Source organism: Ailuropoda melanoleuca, unplaced genomic scaffold, assembly GCF_002007445.2.
Source record: "Ailuropoda melanoleuca isolate Jingjing unplaced genomic scaffold, ASM200744v2 unplaced-scaffold10792, whole genome shotgun sequence".
Taxonomy (NCBI): Eukaryota; Metazoa; Chordata; class Mammalia; order Carnivora; family Ursidae; genus Ailuropoda; species Ailuropoda melanoleuca.
This window is the reverse complement of record NW_023179162.1, coordinates 1-19754: the sequence shown is the minus strand read 5'-3', so window position 1 is coordinate 19754 and position 19754 is coordinate 1. Positions and strand designations below refer to the sequence as shown.

Here is a 19754-nt window from a genome sequence, read left to right as displayed (position 1 = left end):
CAACTTTACTTTTAAAAACAACTTCTTTTGTCTTTGTCTTAAACAAGGACACTTGCAATCATCAGTTCGATGCACAACCATCTACCTTATGATTTCACTTGTACCCTAATTAACAAGAACTTAATTCCCTCAACAAATCGAAGTTCACAGAAATATCCATCTATCCTGTAATTCCACGTCCCTTGAAATCTTAATCACAAACAGTCATATTTTGGTAGAATGATTCCTTTGATGTACATTCTATATACTATAATTTAGATGCCAGTTTTTTTAAGCAATCGTATTCTTAATATTATCAATCAAAGCATCACAAAGAACTCTTACCAAGGTACCATATCCAGTCACCATGTGACCAGAAGTTAGCCTTCTTAAATCACTCAGTTTAACTTCCTTATGGTACATTTCCAAGGAAAGATTATTGTCATAAAGAACGAGTGTACTGGCCTGCATAGCACTGCCAGGTCCCTGGTAAACTGCCCTAACTGCAGAATTCACGGCTGTCCTTATTTTAGGGAATGTTGGTTTTTATTCTTTCCAACTCCTGCAAGTTATTTCAACTTTGTCTCATTTTCCAAATGTTTCTTGTCTTAGGATTTCTAATGTATGATTTAGTTTATTTAGTTTTAAGGTTTATTAGTTTTTATTAGATTTCTTTTATTAGATTTATTAGTTTTAAGAGGTTCAATGTGAACTGTTTGTCCTACCAGCTTAATAGTTCCTTTATCTTCTCTTGACCTGGAATAGCATCTTTTCCTTCTAGTATCACATTTGCTCCCTGTTCTGTACTTACACATTCCTTCACCTCGTGTTCCTTATGTTTCCCTTGACTCCAATAGGTCAGGGTGAGGTTTGGCTTAGAGCATACCACCCTGGTCCAGTTTCCCATATTATACATCGTTGGCTGAGGAGGCAAAAGGCCATAGTTCCAGGTCCCTGTACCATAGACTTAGCCAAGGCTCTAGCAGTAATAAAGATATTTTGGTTCCATTCCACCAAATAATCCTTAGGAACACGTTTTCCTTCTATCATAGGGGGCTTTCTGCAATCTGTAGGCTCCAGTCTTTCTTTTGATATTGGGGCACACAAAAGTGTGGTGACCCAATGTCATGGCTCCTCCTTCAAGTGTCGATGCTCATTTCACAGGTGCCTGAGGAATCATGACCATCAGGATGCAGGACGTCTACTTCCGGTGAAGCTAAAGGACTCTGGACTGCCTTCCCAGAGCGGGGTCAAGTGGAATTACTGGGTTACCCTCCAATATGAGATTCCTGGGAGCCTTGATGCCTCCAGGAGCACAGGACCCCAGCAGACAGCCAGTCCAAGTAGTAAATCACAGTTGCCAGTTTAACCTGAGAGCTCAGAAATTTTTCTCTGGGTAGTCCCTCTTGCCCAAGTCCCTCTTGCTGACAGATTATGGGTGGTCATGCATGGGTCCCACTAGACAGGATAGCCGCGGACCTGGAAAGGGCAATGTTAGGCAAGGTCAGGTCACATGACAGGGCTGGGGGTGGAGTACCTGACATCTGCTTAATTCCAATGGTTATTCTACACAAATGGGCATATTCCCACTGAAGGCAGAGCTGGAGAAATATGAATTTGCCTTGCCATGGTAAAGCTGCGTGGGGTGGCCGAGGTACCCTCCACTAAGAGACACCTGGGAGACTTGATTGCTGCAGAAGCTGGTCCGCCATCAGGTAGCCTGTCTAAAAGGGTAGTGATGGTAGCCCATTTAAGGTGGAACCTCAGAAAGGGCTTTCAGTGGTGGGATCTCTCCATCATGGAAACTGCCAGGTGGCCGGAGACTTGCCTGTGCTCCATGGCCTGGAGGGTCCCAGCATCCAAGTGCCTGCTGACAGGGTGCAGACTGTGCATGGGTTGGCCGTGCAGATAGGACAGCCAGGAGCCTGGTACAGGGCAATGCTGGGGCTAGGCCAGGTCACAGGAAGGAGTTATCGGGGTAACTGGCATTTGCCTAATTCTAAGATATAACCTACACAAATGCATATATTCCCCTTGAAAGCAGAGCTAGAGGAATCTGGACTGTTTTTCCAGGGTGGGGCCTGGTGAGATGGCCAGGTTACACTCCAATAATAGACACTGGTGAGCCCTGACAGCTGGAGAAGCCTAGGACTTCCCAGGCAGCCAGTCTAAATGGGGACAGTCTGTCACCCGTTATACACTTCCGCCTCATAAAGATTAATAGAGTGTAGGCTCCCTCTACCCTGAGGCCATGCAGGTGGCTGGGTCCAGAATATCCCCTGCAGCCCAAAAGTATCTGAAGGTGCATGGGTGTGCACGCACTTGCTGCTTATTTGGGTCATGAGAGCCAGGGATCTGGAACGGGGCAATTTCATGCCATCCTGGGTCACAGGACGGGGCTATTAGGGTAGTCAACCTTAAAAATAGCCGATTATTTATTTTTGAAAAAATTATTTATTAAATAAATAAGAGAGAGCAGGGGGAGGAGCAGAGGGAGAGGGAGAGGGACAAGCAGACTCTGCACTGAGTGTGGAGCCCAATCCCACGACCCCCAGACCATGACCTGAGCCCAAACCAAGAGTCAGATGCTTAACCTCCTGAGACACCCAGACGCCCCAAATAGCCAATTATTTTTCTAGTAAAATCAGTTTACTCAGGGATAGGAGAGGAATTGCAGTTCAGGACTGCAAAATATGGCAAACCACAGGCATGTCTAAAAAGACAACCAAAAGGTCAGTATTTATTACGTTTCAGGAGGAAACTGGAGAGGGTTGTTTTGTACATAATTTTTTGGAGAAGAAGAGTTTGAGGTTGTAGAGTTTTCTCATTGGTTCCAACGGATGGTTAGCGCGTTGCTGCTGGGGCAGGGAGAGATCTTCCTTTTTTCAGAAAAGGAGGAGATAGATTCCTATATGAATTGTGTCCTCCCTTGTGAAGGTTAAGAATTTCTCCCTTCTCCCTACTGGGTATGCAGGGTGTGAGGAGGGTAAGAGCATGCGAGCGCCTCCTTCAGGGCTTCCTGACTCCATTTTTTATGAGGTTTCCTTTCATCGTTTTCCATTTCCCCCTTTGACCGAGGGCTTTTCTTGAAAGCTTGCTGATCAAGAGTTTTTTCACATTCAGTCGCTTTGTGCCTCAGTGCCAGGAAGGTCCTCTCCCAGTTGTCATGTTTTACATTGAAGGGATTGTGTGCAGACTGGAAACTGTGGGGCCACATTTGAATAACAAGGAAGGGGAGGAGGGAGATTCTCAGGCATCTTCCACCTGACTACCATTCTTTATCAAGGTTGTAAGCACTGGAGATCATCTCAAAGCACCGAGCCAGCATCACCTATTTGGTGCCTCCGTTCTGCAGAGATCTGGCAGGCGGCAAAGTTTAAAAGTGGTTATAAAAATAAAACTGATTTCACAAAATGAGACAAGTTGCAGAATAATGACCCCAGTTTAGGTAATAGTCTTAAACCAGGAGCCCAAACCTGGAAGGGAACCAGCTAAATAGAATAAAAGACTATGGGTTGTTAGGTGGAATTTGTTGTAGCCAATATGCTTGTTTTCTGATTTTTACGCAGTTGGGTTCTTTCTTCCTAGGGGAATTTATCCATGTGCAACACATGGCATTTGCTGTTGCACAAGTACCTTCCTGTTCAGTAAGTGGATAATCAAGGACCATGTGATTATCTGATATTACTTTAGCCCGGCGGTGATCGGTGTTAGGCTGTCTCTGTTTGGGTTGTGGCCAGCTCTCCTAACACGCGGGAGAGATTATTTATCACGCATTCGCTGGCACATGCTTTGTCTGTGGGAGAGAGGCTCTCCCTGTGGAGGCAAACTCATAATCATGTGCGCCCCGTGGAAGTTGCCATGTAAGGCAGCTGTAGAGGCTCAACGGCACGGACCAGCGGGAGCCTTCTGATGTGTTATGGGTTTTAACAGGGACAATTAAATGTCCCAATATGCATTGACCTCTGACTTGACAGCTATCTAAACATTTATATGTCCCTGGGAAATGTGGTCCACCACAAACAAAATGAGCTAGATGGAGCATAGACGTCTCCAGCTATGGTCTAGTTATTGTTAGACTCATTAGCTGGAATTTCTTGAACCCTTGCCAACCACGGGTCAGAACAACCACGGGATGACATTCTGTAAAAGGCTATTACTTCTTAAAGGGGTCTTTTCTAAACTCTTCACAAAGAGGTGTAACCCTATTCGTATTTACCTTGGGTTTAGTGGAACAGATTGTATTTAGGAAAGGAAAAGATCGTGGGGAAGCAGGGGTTATATGATTGACAGGGGCAGAAGTGTTCAGTTNAGCAGGGGTTATATGATTGACAGGGGCAGAAGTGTTCAGTTGAGCTAGGACGGGTTATGACCGGGGAAAGGTTGAAACAAGGTATGGGAAGAGCTGGTTGTAACAACTTAACTTGACAGGTAATATCCATAGGCTTGCGGGTCTATTCAAAGGTGGCATTTGGGACTAAAAACTTAGTTATAGGGATGACCCAGGGGTCTCTGACATCATGAGCAGATTGGAGTTTCTGGTGACAGCTCCAATAGTCAGAGAGGTTTCCCTCTTTTGCAGAAAGCTGAGAAATATAAGTAACAGTGTTTTCTAAGAGGGGAAAAATGGAAGAAGCTACAGGGAGTAGAGGGCATACAGACCTGGTCAAGGGTGTTGGCAAAGCTGTCTCTTTGGCTGTCATCTGCTTCAATTCCTGAAAACCTTTACTTTTAGGTCACCAGTTGGTGTCAGTTCACAAGCTCTTCAGGAGCGTCCCAGGTGTCATCTGAAACTGGGCCCCAGGCACAGAGAGCAGAGAGAGTCCAAAGAGAAAAGCAGGTCACCACAGGTTGGTAGGTAGCAGTTTTCATAAGCAAAGGGATCTTACATACAAGGCTTATCTTGGGCAGCAGCAAGAGGAGATCTCTCTACCCACCTGCCAAATCTTTTCTTTTTAAAAAGATATTATTTATTTATTCGACAGAGATAGAGACAGCCAGCGAGAGAGGGAACACAAGCAGGGGGAGTGGGAGAGGAAGAAGCAGGCTCCTAGCGGAGGAGCCTGATGTGGGGCTCGATCCCACAACGCCGGGATCACGCCCTGAGCTGAAGGCAGACGCCCAACTGCTGTGCCACCCAGGTGCCCCAACCACCTGCCAAATCTTAACCATTTCTATAGAAGCCTTCCCTGGGTTCAGTCACATATACCATCCACACGGTCCCAGCACCACATCCCTAACTCAAGGCTTGGAGCAGCCTCTAAAAGTGGGCAAAGGAAGTGAAAACCACATTCGAAAAATAGGGCGGGGGGGTGGGGGGTTGAGGAGATTCCAATCACCCAGGTCCAGCCCCTGGGTTACCTGGCAGTCACAGCTTCTTGGTGAACTATGCCAGTACCCGACCCCTTGACTCACTTTTCCAATCTCACATGAACCTCTCTTCTGCACTGTGCTCTGTGTGTTCAGTAAGGGGTTTCACAACCACAGAGGTGACTGCTTTGGCCACATGGGCAGTGGGCATATGGCGCAGCAAAATACAGGCACATGCGAGAGATATCCCAGATTAAGACAATGATTCACAAGATCAGTGACAGATTTTTCACGAAGAGCACCATGATCCAAACCACAAATTTATTAAGTACACGAGGCTGGGGTAGAACGTTCACTTTTGTCCTCGTGTAATTTAATAAAGTCGATATATTAACAGACTCATCAAGTATGAACACACACACCCACACAAGATTGTTTGGATGATGGCACAAGTGTCTTCTTGTGGGGCAATAATAATGTCCAAGGCCATCCTATTTTGGAGGACAGTTTTTCTCATTAGAGACATTTTAATGATCCATAAGGACTGGCTTTGTTTAGTAAGGACTTCTAGATGCACTATACTATCCTCCAGGCAAATGGAAGAAACAAAGACAGTGGCCAAATGATCATCTCAATGGGAAACAGAATGAACCCACCCGGCTTTGAGGAGAGAGAGGTTGACAGCTTTAGAAACTTTAGAAACTTGACCCAGTAGTTCATACCATACATGATGGCCAGGGCAGGCAGCACTGTCATGTGTGAGGAGATGGACAGGGGATGGGATACGCCAGACAAGGACAAGGACCCTATGTTCTCCCCTCTTTGACTGGTGCATTTTAACATTTCCAGCTTGCAGGAGGACAACAGGATCCCAGTGGAGATTGAGTACTTCCCCATTACCTGGGGTGTGAAGTATCATGCCCCCCACTGGGACATCCTACTGCAAATTCCAAAAGATAACTCCTTTCCCAGCTGTGATGGGGCTTGGTATTCTCAGCAACATAGTGCATTGACCCATGGAAAGAGTCGGAGTACTGGCTTTCTCACAACGTCCATACATTTACAGTGTCGTATGCCTCTGTGGGGGTCACCAGTCTGGCATAGGGCAACAGGCCCTAGGGTTGATCATTCAAGTGTATTAAGTACTTTAGTCCACCCAGCCAAGGTCTGCTGCTGTAATTTCTTTTCTTTTACCATCCTGCTGCTTGCAGGTTATAGGGAAGATGGAACCTCCATTCAGAGTCTTCTGCTTGGTCTTATATATCATGATCCTTGAAATGTGATCCCCAATCACTATCTATTTGACAAGGTATCCATCCCTGGTACTCGGTTTCTGTAATTCCCTAATGGTGGCAGCGTCATTTGCATGGCAACAGGGCAAAGCTTGGCTTGGGCCATGTGTAGTCTCCCCACAAACCAAAGCATATGTATAATGCTCACCCAGAGAGAGGGGGCCAATATAATCAATTTGTCGTCTCTCACCAACGAGGACCTCTGGTACATGGTATCAGACTCTGTTGGCAGTTGCCTTGGGCGTTGTTTAGAACTTGCTGTTACTGCATTAACCAAGTCATTGTGCTTCAAACGCAATCCGGCATCCTTGACAATATGGCATCCCACTTGGGCAGTGCAGTGGCCATTTTTTCTGTGCACCCAATCTGCTGTATCTATCTACTGAAGGATCAGCACCTGGGGCTCGTACCTGAGCATTAGCTTTTTGAATGCCATGGGGTGTCAGCCCCTCATGAGCTGGGATGTGGAAAAGAGTGAGGACTGCCTTGGGCTCTTGAGGATGCCCCCAGATGTCTTTCACATACCCAGACCTCATATGGGTTTATTCATAGTCATCCACCCTTCGGCTTCCCATTGTTAGAGCCATGGTGTTAATCCTTCTCAAACAGCTCAACTGTCAGCGCAAAGGGCTGATGGCCAAGACCCATGAGTAAACACCAGCCAAACCAGCTTGGAGCTGAGTCAGCCCACCTGCCGCTGTGATTTGTTCCTGGTTCCATCCAGATGGTGTCAGTGTTGGGCTGAATAGTGACTACTGTCCCTGTGGATGGATTTCCTTGACTAGACCCATCTGTATACCAGGCATCAGTGGGAATTTCCCCTGTCTCCTTTTTACAGGCTTCAGGAATAGGGGCAAGGGCATCTGGAAGATTTATATATTCCACAGGGAATAAAAGAACCCCCATTTCTAAATATAGTGAGCTGGGTGGATGGGTGCCCCCTTGCTACAAGTAGGCATGACATTTAGTCAGAGTAGGGATTTGAGGCATGGCATAGCATAGCAGAGGTGGGTCACTGGAACATTTTCTCACCCCTTGAGCAGGGAGCCAGATGCCAGGGTTCAATCCCAGGACCCGATCCCAGGACCCTGGGATCGTGACCTGAGCCCAAGGCAGATGCTTAACCAATTGAGCCACCAGGTACCCCTAAAGCATTGTTATTTTTAAGAGAAGCAATTAGGCCTTAAATAATGAAGTATGTCTCCTTTTATCAACTGTGGGTCAAAGAAGCAGGGGTTGGGATGCCTGGGTGGCTCAGCTGGTGAGACTTCCAACTTGGTTTCAGCTCAGGTCATGATCTCAGGGTTGTGGGATTAAGCTCTGAGTCAGGCTCCGCATTGGGTGTGGACCCTGGTTAAGATTCTCTCTCTCTCCCTCTCCCCCTCCCCCACTCTCTTTTTCTCTCGCTCTCAAAAAATTTAAATAAAATAAAAATAAAATAAAAACTAAAAAATATCTATCAAATAAATAAAATCCTAAAAAATTTAAAATTAAAATAAGAAAGTGAAGTATTAAAAAAAAAAGAAGCAGGGGCACCTGGGTGGCACAGTGGTTAAGCGTCTGCCTTCAGCTCAGGGCGTGATCCTGGCGTTATGGGATCGAGCCCCACATCAGGCTCCTCCGCTATGAGCCTGCTTCTTCCTCTTCCACTCCCCCTGCTTATGTTCCCTCTCTCGCTGGCTGTCTCTCTCTCTGTCAAATAAATAAATAAAATATTAAAAAAAAAAGAAGCAAGCATTAGGTGTACTGGGTATCCTGTTACAAAGACAACTGATTTCTATTCAACTTATGTAAATACATGCATTGTCATAAAAAATAAGAATATTTAATTAGAGTTTCAGAATTCTGGAGGGATCAGCAGGGAGAAAAAGATAAATGCTTTAACCTTTGTTGTAAAGTTACACTTTACCAAATTGCTGTAGGTTACAGACAGCTTAAAGGAGAAGAGAAACAGGGGTCCATTCAATCTGGAAAATAAATCATTAAAGCAATCAGTTTTCCATTAGAGTTTTAGAAATTCTTGCCTAGTTGTGTCATGATCTTAAATTTATCAAAACCTGTTCTAGAGTACTTGTCAAAGCTCTTTGATGAGTCTCTTTGAGGATGAAGTACTTAAAACAATAACTGTCCACAAATGACAAAAAACTTAAAAAGAACAATGGTTGGGGCGCCTGGGTGGCACAGCGGTTAAGCATCTGCCTTCGGCCCAGGGCGTGATCCCGGCGTTGTGGGATCGAGCCCCACATCGGGCTCTTCTGCTATGAGCCTGCTTCTTCCTCTCCCACTCCCCCTGCTTGTGTGCCCTCTCTTGCTGGCTGTCTCTATCTCTGTTGAATGAATAAATAAAAATCTTAAAAAAAATTAAAAATAAAAAGAGCAATGGTTAAAGATCTGGTGAGAGTTCATTATGATGTAACTGACAAGGAAATTTGGTTAGTTCTGTCATGTATGACAATTCAGGATAACACACCAGGACTTATCAGGATTCTAGGAGGTTCATACAATTTCTAGAACACTTGTTTTAAAAACACCTACACAAATATAACCAAAGAAGACTTGGCATCACTTATTTGACAGTGTTTTCCACATAATTTAACATAGTGTCTCCCTTTGCCTAAGGAGAGTAAAGATATCTTTTTGAGAAGTTCTAGGGACCCTCTGTAAATTCTCAAAGTTACTTTAAGGTGGAAAGACTTTATTTATTTATTTATTTATTCATTTATTTTAAGTTTGGTGGCATGAACTCACCACCCTGAGATCAAGACCTGAGCTGAGATCAAGAGTCAGATGCTTAACCAACTGAGCCACCCAGGTGCCCCAAAAAGACTTTATTTAGAATTTGATTATGGGCAGTTTGTCAAAAATATCAAACGATTTGTACATTTGACCAAATAGAATCACAGATCATTATGGAGCACTATTTAGTTATCTATTTGATCTAAGTGACAAGAAAAGATTTCAAAGGCAAATACAAAGGGTCACATAGTTGTAAGCAAATGCTTACAACTAGCTCTCTAAATGTTCAGAAGACTCAGTTTACTTGAGTAGTCAAAGACCTGATGAAGACAAAACAGAATTGTTTTTTTCTAGATAGATTACATGAAAGATGAAGACAAGTCTTTTACAACTTCTTATTAAGAGCATACAAATAATCTAAGAATTTTTTAACAGAGAGAAAATCAAATTCTAGCTATGCACCAGTGTATGTTTGATATTAAAACTTGTTTTAACATATAATGTATTATTTGTTTTAGGGGTACAGGTCTGTGATTCATCAGTCTTATACAATTCACAGCGCTCACCATAGCACATACCTTCCCCAATGTCCATCACCCAGCCACCCCATCCCTCCCACCCCCTCTCCACTCCAGCAACCCTCAGTTTTTTTCACATGATTAACAGTCTCTTATGATTTGTCTTCCTCTCTGGTTTCCTCTTGTTTCAGTTTTTCCTCTCTTCCCCTATGATCCTCTGCCTTGTGTCTCAAATTCCACATATCAGAGAGATCATATGATACTTGTCTTTCTCTGACTTATTTGCTTAGCATAATACCCTCTGGTTCCATCTACGTCGATGCAAATGGCAAGATTTCTTTTTTTTGATGGCTGCATAATATTCCATTGTATTTGATATTAAAACTTTTAAATAAATCCATTCTAAAATCTTGGAAAAATTCTATATGTCTTTTACCTATTTTTCATATACAGTCATTTTCTTTCACCCTTATAATTTCTAGTTTTCTGAGGACCATTTTTAAATGACAATTTGAACTTTATAAGTTCAAATACCATTTTCTCAATTTCAAAACCTTACAAAGCTTATCTAGAAAAGAAGTAATGGAAAGTAGTTGTTACAGAGTATTCCAGATTTACTCTGAGAGGTTCGCATCATTCCTCATGCATTACAATAAAAGAATATAAACTCTTTATATTCTAATACAGTTATAATAGACCATATGCCTTTTGGAAAGCACAGAATGAGATTCACTCGCGTGTACGGGCTCATCCTGACGTTGCTCTGTTAGGCTGCGAGTGACAGAACAGACAGGGGCAACTGGACCCCCACATTACTGTTGAAGAGTGTTGCTCTAAGTTGAGCTGACAGAATAAAGATTTGAAAGATGGGACTTTTTAACTGATGGCAGAACTATACATATCGGGGAAGCTGCCACAGAATTCCCAGGCTTGTAAACAGTTATAAGACATGGAAGAAGATCTTTGAAAAATTGCTGCCTGACCACAAATCTGAAAAGACAAGGCAACAAAGTATGAGCCCATCAAAGAGTGATTATAGTCAGCGTGGAGCCTTGAGGAGTCAGCACGATGTATGTATGAAGTAGAAAGAGTGCTGGTTCTTGTATTTGCCTTTTCGGTTGGCTGCACACTTTTTTTTTTTTTCACAGACACTTTATTGTTCCATTTACTGTGATGTAAGAACAGTGGCTTTCAAGCATGCTGGATCATTCCACAGGAATATAGCATGTATTATGGCCTAGCATATAAGTAACTGAAATAAAAGGGTTTTGTTTTGTTTTGTTTTGTTTTTAAAGATTTTATTTATTTATTTGACAGAGATAGAGACAGCCAGCGAGAGAGGGAACACAAGCAGGGGGAGTGGGAGAGGAAGAAGCAGGCTCATAGCAGAGGAGCCTGATGTGGGGCTCGATCCCAGAATGCCGGGATCACGCCCTGAGCTGAAGGCAGATGCTTAACCGCTGTGCCACCCAGGCGCCCCTGAAATAAAAGTTTAATACAGGGAGGTGCAGCTCTTCTTTTGCATTTTATGAAATCATTCTTTTTAAAATTTATATATACATAATACATTGATAATAAATGGATTATATAATATAGATATAATTGAAGTTCTATATTATTCATTTGTATGGAGAGATAGTATAGATAATATGCATATTTTCTTTTTTAAAAATATTTATTTATTTATTTATTTGAGGGAGAGAGAGCATGAACAGGAGGGGCGGGGGGAGAGGGAGAGAGAACCCCAAGCAGACTCCCCGCTGAGCATGGAACCTGACTCGGGGCTTGATCTCACCATACTGAGATCATGACATGAGCCGAAACCATGAGTCAGGTGATCCACTGACTGCACAACCCAGGAGCCCCAATAATATGCGTATTTTCTATTTAAGTAAATGTTAATCTCAATTCATCAATGGTCTGTGACCATGGTTTGAAAACCAAAAGTTTATATAACAAAGTCCTTCACAGCAGCTGTATTTTGCTTTCGAAAAGGAGAGAAAACTTTATTTATTATAGAAACTTAATAGAAGCAGAAGGGGACTCTACACATAGATGGAGGCAAATTAGGCAACACATGAGAATAGGGCAAAATTACATCAAATCAGGCACTTACAACATCCAACCTCATCAGCTGGGGAAGCCCTGGGGAACAGCCAGGCTGGGGTCCTGATTGAGAGGCCTGGGGGGGAGCGTCCTCCCCTCAGGTGAGACTTGCAACTGACCATCCCCATAAGGGCCTATTTATAGGGCAAATGACAGGGTTTGAAGTTAAACATTTGTGCAAGGGGTGCCTGGGTGGCTTGGACAGTTAAGCGTCTGCCTTCAACTCAGGTCCTGATCCCAGGGTGCTGGGATCGAGTTCTGCATCAGGCTTCCTGCTCAACAGGGACCCTGCTGGACCCCTTTCCCCCTGCTTGTGCGTGTGCGCGCACTCTCTCTCTCTCAAATAAACAAATAAAATCTTTAAAAAAAAGAAATTAGACATTTATTCACCTAAGTACACTTCGGAGCAAGCTACATTTCTGTGTTATCACAGAAATTTTTATATTTTTGAGGAGTCTGGGCTGTGTGTCTGCCTCCTCTCCCTGTTCCATTCCGGTGAGCCAGCCCAGCCTGGAGCAGGAGGGGATGTGAGACAAGATTTGTAGCTCTTGGCATCCAGAACAGAAGGGCCAGTTCTGACCTGGAGGCCAGATAATATATTTCAAACAGTCAGGCTCTCAAAGGTTATTCACACAACAAGAGTCTCACAAACAACATTCCTTAGCCTGCCTGTGTATGTGCAGGTCCAGGTGGTCGGTTATGGGCGACAAATCATAGAAACATCTATCCCTACAGAACACCCCCCACCCACCATGTGACCCTCAGTGAAGGCTCTCTGAACCTCTGTCTGTCTGGTCCGTTCTGGAGTTAACACCCAGGGGAAATGCTCACACTCGAGGTGGCCTTACCTGTGTCCGTGTCACTGCCAGCTGCAGCCGGGGGCACGAGCAGGTAGAGAGAGCTGCTCAAGGTGCCAGTGGGACAGCTCCCCACCCGTGGCACATGATGTGGGCAACCCTGGCACGCACTCCCATGTAGGGCCCCACACCTGATGACAGCCAGGCCCTGCTGGCCCGGGAGGACCCTCCCCTGTCTCAGAGTGGTGTGGCGTAGGCCGCGGTAGGCAAAGAGGAGTGCTTGGCCCCACTGCAGGGCTGGCAGACCCCTACATGAAGGAGAGGGGCTCTGCCCATACACAAGGGCAGCCACAATGGTGGTCACTGCCTGGGGAGGAGGAGAGCAGCTCAGGGTTCCGGTACCCCAAGGCACCCTCTGGAATTGCTAGAGAAGGCTTTCTCCCTGAGGGCACATCATCCCCACCCATTTGTATGCCCATCAGGCCTGTAAAAATGCCTTCAAAGACACCAGGGCTTGGGGGGCCTGCAGCATGGGCGAGCATGGGCATCCTGAGCAGTCACGGTGGTGACAACAGTGACAACAGTCAACAGTGGTGGCCCAAGAGGGGTCACCAGGGATGGGAAACGACGCCATGACTCAGCCTCAGGCAACTGAGGGACAACCGGGAGCCCTCCAGGGGTACCATGGAGGGCCAGGCTCACACGCCCAGGCCATGAGCAGTGTGGTGGAGCAACTGCCNACGCCCAGGCCATGAGCAGTGTGGTGGAGCAACTGCCCTCCCGCCATGGGGAGGGCTACACGCAACCCAAGCCAAAAGGCACACAAGAATGTCCGCTGTGTCAGGGGAACCATCCTGCTGATGCCATGAGGCAGCAGCGCAGGGGAGGGCAAGGTCGGGNCCTCCCGCCATGGGGAGGGCTACACGCAACCCAAGCCAAAAGGCACACAAGAATGTCCGCTGTGTCAGGGGACCCATCCTGCTGATGCCATGAGGCAGCGCAGGGGAGGGCCCCGTGGGCAGGGAGGAGAGGTGAGGGGCCCAGGGCAGAGTGAGAAGAAGGGTCCCACGGTCCCACTCACCATAAATGTCTGTCCGTGCCTGACGCGGCTTCAGCCCAGCCCAGGAGAGCAAGGTCACCACATCAGTCTGTGCATACACAAGAGGCCCTGAGGGGGAGACCAGCGAGGACAGCAACCCGAGGGGCCTGCTTCAGCAGTGGACAACCCAGGGAGGAGGACACCTGTCACACGGCAGGGAGTCTTGCAGGGTGGGGTTGTCGTGACTGCCACCGGTGCCAGGGGCGTGAAGAGCACAGGGTAGAGGACTCCTGCCACCACTGCCCCCCTCCTCCCTGTCCTGGGTGCAGGAGACCGGAGATGGACAAGAGCCAGCACACAGGCCCGGGCAGGCGGCTCAAGCAGGTAAGGGCAGAGTCGGACTTGGCACTGCGGTCAAGCTCAGAGCCCTATAGGTTCCCAGAGGCCCAACTTTCTCTGGAGGCAATCACCAAAGGTGAGCGCGTCAGCATCTATCTGGCAGCCAAACACGCCAATTTCAGGGGAGAAAATTACTGCGTCGGGTGGGCAGGGCCTAGATACGGATCCGCAGGACCTCCCGAGACTGTGGCCCAGCTACCGGTCCCCAGCCCTACCCCATCACCGCCAGCCCTGAGCTCCCGCGGTCGTCTGATCGAACAGAGGGGAGTGGTACAGGGCAGATAGGACCNGGGGCCGGGGGGGGGGGGGGGGGGGGGGCAGGTCCGCCCTTCCTGGTTCACCCATTTGCTGGTCATCTCTGAATTGGAAATTGGAAACAATTCCGCAGAGGCGCTTCCCCTGGCCAGGGACCGTGGCTGGGACTGAGGACTCTTCTCCCTGGCCCTCACAGGATGGCCCATGCCTGTCCTGACTCAGGGTTGAGATTTGGGGGAAAAAATCCACAGAGATAACTCCAGAGGACTAGACCTCACGGCTGACCCTGGCTGGGCTGGCGGTGACCTGTCTGGGCCTCCCTTTATGCCCAGGGTGGTCCCCACCCCCGCAGCAGGACTCAGAAACATTGATGAGAAAATCTAGTCTCACCACCGGGACCCCATGCGTGCCCGCTGCCAGGCCTATTGCGCCGCCTACAGGCGTCCCGTAAAGGCTCAGGCAGGACCCCAGCACTGCCGCAGGGCAAAAACGAAAGGCCTGACAACCGGGGCCATGCGCTCCTTGGCGCCTAGGCGCCGGACATTCTCTTCCATTCCTCTGCAGCGCCCCCTGTCGGTCCCCGCTGTCCCCGCAGTAGAAGGGGCACCGGCGGGAGCTGCTCCACCCTCCCCGCGGCCCTACAAGACTCCCCACCTTGCGCACACGGTCCGAATCCCAGCCAACTTCACTGGCGCTCCGCAGGAGAGAAACTATACCCAAAGCGGCCGCCGGGTGGCGCCTGACAACCAGCAGGTACTTCAGGGGGGACAGATCGGTATCACCCAGGCTGGTAAGGGCGCACAGCCTGCACCCCGACTCGTGATCTTGCCTGGCCCACTTAGGAGCTCTTCTCTCAGCCTAGGACAGGTGGAAGGCATCTGGTGCGACTTCGGGGCGTCTGCCTTGGGAGCTCCCGGCTGGCACAGCGTGACCCCAGCAGCCCAAGGGAGACCTGGAAAATCTGGGCAGCTGCTGGGCTGGGGGCACACTACACAATTCCAGGCTGGCCACTGCAGGACGTGCGCAGAAAATTCCCGGAAGACATCAGCAGGCCCTGGGCTCCCAGGACGACTTAGAAAAATTTTTGCAGGCAGGGGCTGTAAAACCGACATCACGGAAGTACTCATTGAACGGCCATGGATGAATCGTTTTTATCCTATCATTTCAAGCAGAGGTCTTTCTGAGGCGTGCAAACAAAGACCAGGAGACAGAAAGGGGGTAATCGAGATAAACTGACCACGGAAAAGCTTAGACAAAATCTGTCTCTGCATATGCTACAATGAAGTCCAAAGACAACAAGCAGGTATGGGGAACGTAGGTGCAAACGCACATGTGTGTGTTTGAGAAGAGGTAAATGTCAATGATGAACTGTTCCATGAAATGAAGAGAGAGAGAAAAAAAAAGATGTAGAACTACCTTTGGTTTTAACAATTGTTTTTCAAGCGCATGTATTTCTCTTTAACCAGGTATATGGACAGGCAAAGTTAATAGAATCACTATAACAATTCAAAAAACAAATGGGAATCAAGTCACTCCTGGTTTAATGCTCATTTAGAGGTGATAGAGATCCTGTGATGTTGGCAGACAGAGAGACACGTTGACCAGTGCAGTTGAACAGATACCCAAACAGATTGCCCAAGTCCAGCTAAATTTTGGCAAATGTGCCAAAGCCTTTCATGGGAAGAAAGATGGCCCGCTTCTCCATCAAATTGGAGGACAGTAAGCAGACATCCACAGGCAAAACACACCAGCAGGCAGGGAGGCAGGCAGGCACACAGACAAAGAAACAAAAATCCTTTACTTAAATACCCACACCTCATACAAAAGTGAACTTGAAATGGATCACACGCATCCGTGAAAAATGAAACTAGAACCCACTTTAGCGGGATGCAGGGAGGATTCCAAGAGGAAAAATTGAGGATCTAGAGCCAGGCAAAGAGATTCTAAGAGCTAACACCAGACACATGATCCATGAAAAGAAACAGACATTCGAAGTCATCAAAATTGAAAACCTGGACTCTGCAAAACACCCCTTGAAGAGGACCAAACAACAAAGGACAGAGGCCTGGGAGGAGGAGAAGGGGAGTGAGATGGAAGTCTGAAAGGGAGAGACAAAATGAGGAAACTCTTCTAACGGTTGGAACAGGATCAGTAGGTGAACAGAGGCACAATCCATTCACATGGAAAGTCTGGTGCATGTCCAAGGCAAGGAAGAAGAGGACCAAAATTTTAGGGTTAGAACTTTTTTAATGTCGTGTCTATGGGGCAACAAAGTCAGAAAATCAGCTAGGCAGTTTTATATCCAATTCTGGATGGACATGAAATCTGGGGTTGAAAAGCTTAGAGTTTATAATTGATCACCCACTGGTTATTAAAAAATATATAGCAACAATAGACACCATAGGGCCCATCAAATTAAAGAAAATAATATGATGCCTCTATAAAAGTTTCAGACATGAAGAACACCATCTTTTATTTTATCAACAGTAGATGCCTAATATTTAGCCTAGCATGATGCAGGAAAATTATGCTTGGGGCAATATTGACAATAATGCCCATCATAACTATAGATTTCCCTGAGTGGCAAGAACAAGAAAGAATTATACATTTATAGGTTACTATATTTCAAAGGAAAGTGTCTGCTGGGCATCTTTCACCCTATCAATATCCCTAAGTAGGTCAGTGCCGCAGGCCGCCTGCTGGCCAAAGGGATTTGCCTATTGCTCACCCCTGGATACCATACTCATTGCAGCCATGGATACTCTTCCAACAGCTCCAGCAGCTGTGCCACCATTTTGAATTAAAATGCTGCCTTCTAATTGGGGTACAACTCCGCTGTCTGTGATGTCCTCTACTTCCTCTATGGATCCCCATCCTGGTCACTTTCTTGCAACTCAGGACTCACTGGCCTCACTAAGCCCAACCTCACCACTCCACCCTTCACTGTCAGAACCATTTTCTTGCTGGGAGACCTTCAGTCAATGGAGAAAACAGATACTCAGGGAGCCTGAGGAAGCAGTGGAAACCTTCACTTCAGTCTCCACAAGAATGAATTCTGCAGTTAGGGCAGTTTACCAGGTGCCTGACGGTGCTATGCAGGCTTGTACCCTCGTTCTTTATGAAAATGACCTTTCTTTGGAAATGTAATCCATAAGGAAGTTAAACTGAGTGATTTAAGAAGGCTAACTGGATATGGTACCTTGGTAAGAGTTCCTTGTGATGCTTTGATTGATAATATTAGGAATACGATTGCTTAAACAAACTGGCATCTTAAATTATAGTATAAAATATGTGCATCAAAGGAATTATTCTCCCAAAACATAACTGAGTGCTTGTGATTAAGATTTCAAGGGACATGGAATTACAGGATAGATGGATATTTTTGTGAACTTCGATTTGTTGAGGGAATTAAGTTCTTAATTAGGGTACAAGTGAAATGGTAGGGTAGATGGTTGTGCATTNTGTGCATCGAACTGATGATTGCAAGTGTCCTTGTTTAAGACAAAGACAAAAGAAGTTGTTTTTAAAAGTAAAGTTGTTGGGATATAAGAGGAAAGTTGTATCAGGATGTCATCATCTCATCTGCTCTGACCCATAAGAACCCAGTGGAGCAGCTGCTGAGAAGAAGCCTCCCTGGGAACTTACCAACGGAAATGTAGAAGCAACTATTGGTAGGGAACATTTAGACTAGAAATATGGAAAGTTCCTGAGGACTCTGCAAGAGTGATCAGCCTGGGGAAGGGTACATTTACTTTTCTAAAATAGCTGTCCGAAGACCTCGAGGCTATTAGCTCTTCTCTTAGCTCTGGTAAAGGGGACTCTTTTACTGGCAGTGGGGAACGCCAAGCAGCCGCCTCCTGAAAGAGGTCAACCTGGGCACCAGCACCAGCTCCCACGGCCAGTAGCAACACCACGGCCTCACCAACACAGCACGTTTACTTTCGTACTGGAAGGCGGACACGAGTGCTCAGTTGGCTAAACTAAGTCTCCCCAGTCTGAACTCAAATAATGATACACATTAACTTGATATGGATTTTATCCCTTCATCTCCACTTGCCTTGAACTCTAACGTCAGTTTGGAGTATGTTGTCTGTTTATTGCCTCATTAAAAGACAATATCCTGCATGCAAATGTCTTGTGAAATAGGGTTAAAAGAATTCCCAGCAAAGAGAGGCTAACTCCTGAGCATTCCTTTGCTTCCCCAAACAAAACCGGCTGCAAAGTCAAGATGTCCTGTTCTGCAGATAAGCATTTAAGATTAAGCAGAGGCACCAAAGCCCCAAAGGGACACAGTGGTGATGCAGCCAATGCGGACACTTTGTCCTGTTCCACGTCCCTGGCTCCCCTGAGTTACCTAGCTCTGGCGGGTGAAGTAAGCGAGCTTTCAGCCTACTGAGGGTGCTTCAAAGCCTATGGAGTTTAGGTTGGTCCCATAACTCCTGCAAGGCTCCAGGCCAGAGGGAACCCATCTCCAAAAACCCTTTTTTTTTTTTTTAAGATTTTATTTATTTGCAAGAAAGAGAGAACGAGCAGGAGGTAGGGGCAGAGAGAGAGAGGGAGAAGACTCCTCACTGAGCAGGGAGTCCGATGCAGAGCTTGATCCCGGGATCCTGGGGTCATGACTTGAGCCAAAAGCAGTTGCTTAACCGACTGAGCCACCCAGGCTCCCCATCCAAAAAGCCTTTTAGAGTTGCTGCTATGGACAAGCAGCAGTCAGTCCTCATGGGCCCTGCTGCACACGGGGCTCCAGACTTACCAGACATCAAGTCTCCCAAATGTCTCTCAGGGAGGGCACGCTGGTAGCTTCCTGGGCCCCACCCTGGCCAGACAGTCCAGACCCCTCCAGCTTTCCCTTCAGGGGAATATGCACGTGCATGTCACTTAGACCTTGGAATTAGGCACATGCATTCTACTGCCTAGAGCCCACTCCAGACACTTGTNCCAGACACTTGTCTTTTGTGTCCCTGACTCCCCTGCCTGTGGCTCTCATGCATGCTCAGTATGAACACTTCACCTGTGGAGGGGAGCCAGGCCCTCCCAGCTAAGGGGACCCTGCTGATGCCGAAGCATCTGCACAGTCTCCCTGGTGCAGGGATCCCATCCCCAACACACTTGGAGACGGCAGCGTTAGACTTCAGGCAGTCAGTCCCCCTTTGGCCTACTGGCCTGCTCCAGCCATCAGTGCTCCCACGTGTCTCTTAGTAAATGAAACCCACTCCAGCCCAGCAGCACCACAACACACCTTGGCAAGACAGTCCGACTTCCTGCAGTTCCACCTTCAAAGGAAATACAGGACAAAGCTTAGAATGAGGCAGATGACAAA

General features: G+C 46.8%; 1 long non-coding RNA gene across 2 annotated transcripts; it reads right to left on the bottom strand.

Annotated features, from left to right (window-relative positions):
• Nucleotides 1–2755: 2755 nt before the first annotated feature.
• LOC117797657 lies at nt 2756–15133 on the bottom strand. 2 transcript variants are annotated; one of them, XR_004622638.1, is made up of 4 exons: nt 15086–15133; nt 13820–13906; nt 4642–4772; nt 2756–3338 (listed from the first exon to the last, which is right to left on the bottom strand). It is a non-coding gene; the product is annotated as an uncharacterized LOC117797657 (long non-coding RNA). The 2 variants fall into 2 exon arrangements; XR_004622639.1 differs by having other exon boundaries at nt 13820–13886; nt 15086–15110.
• Between the last annotated feature and the right edge of the window lie 4621 nt (nt 15134–19754).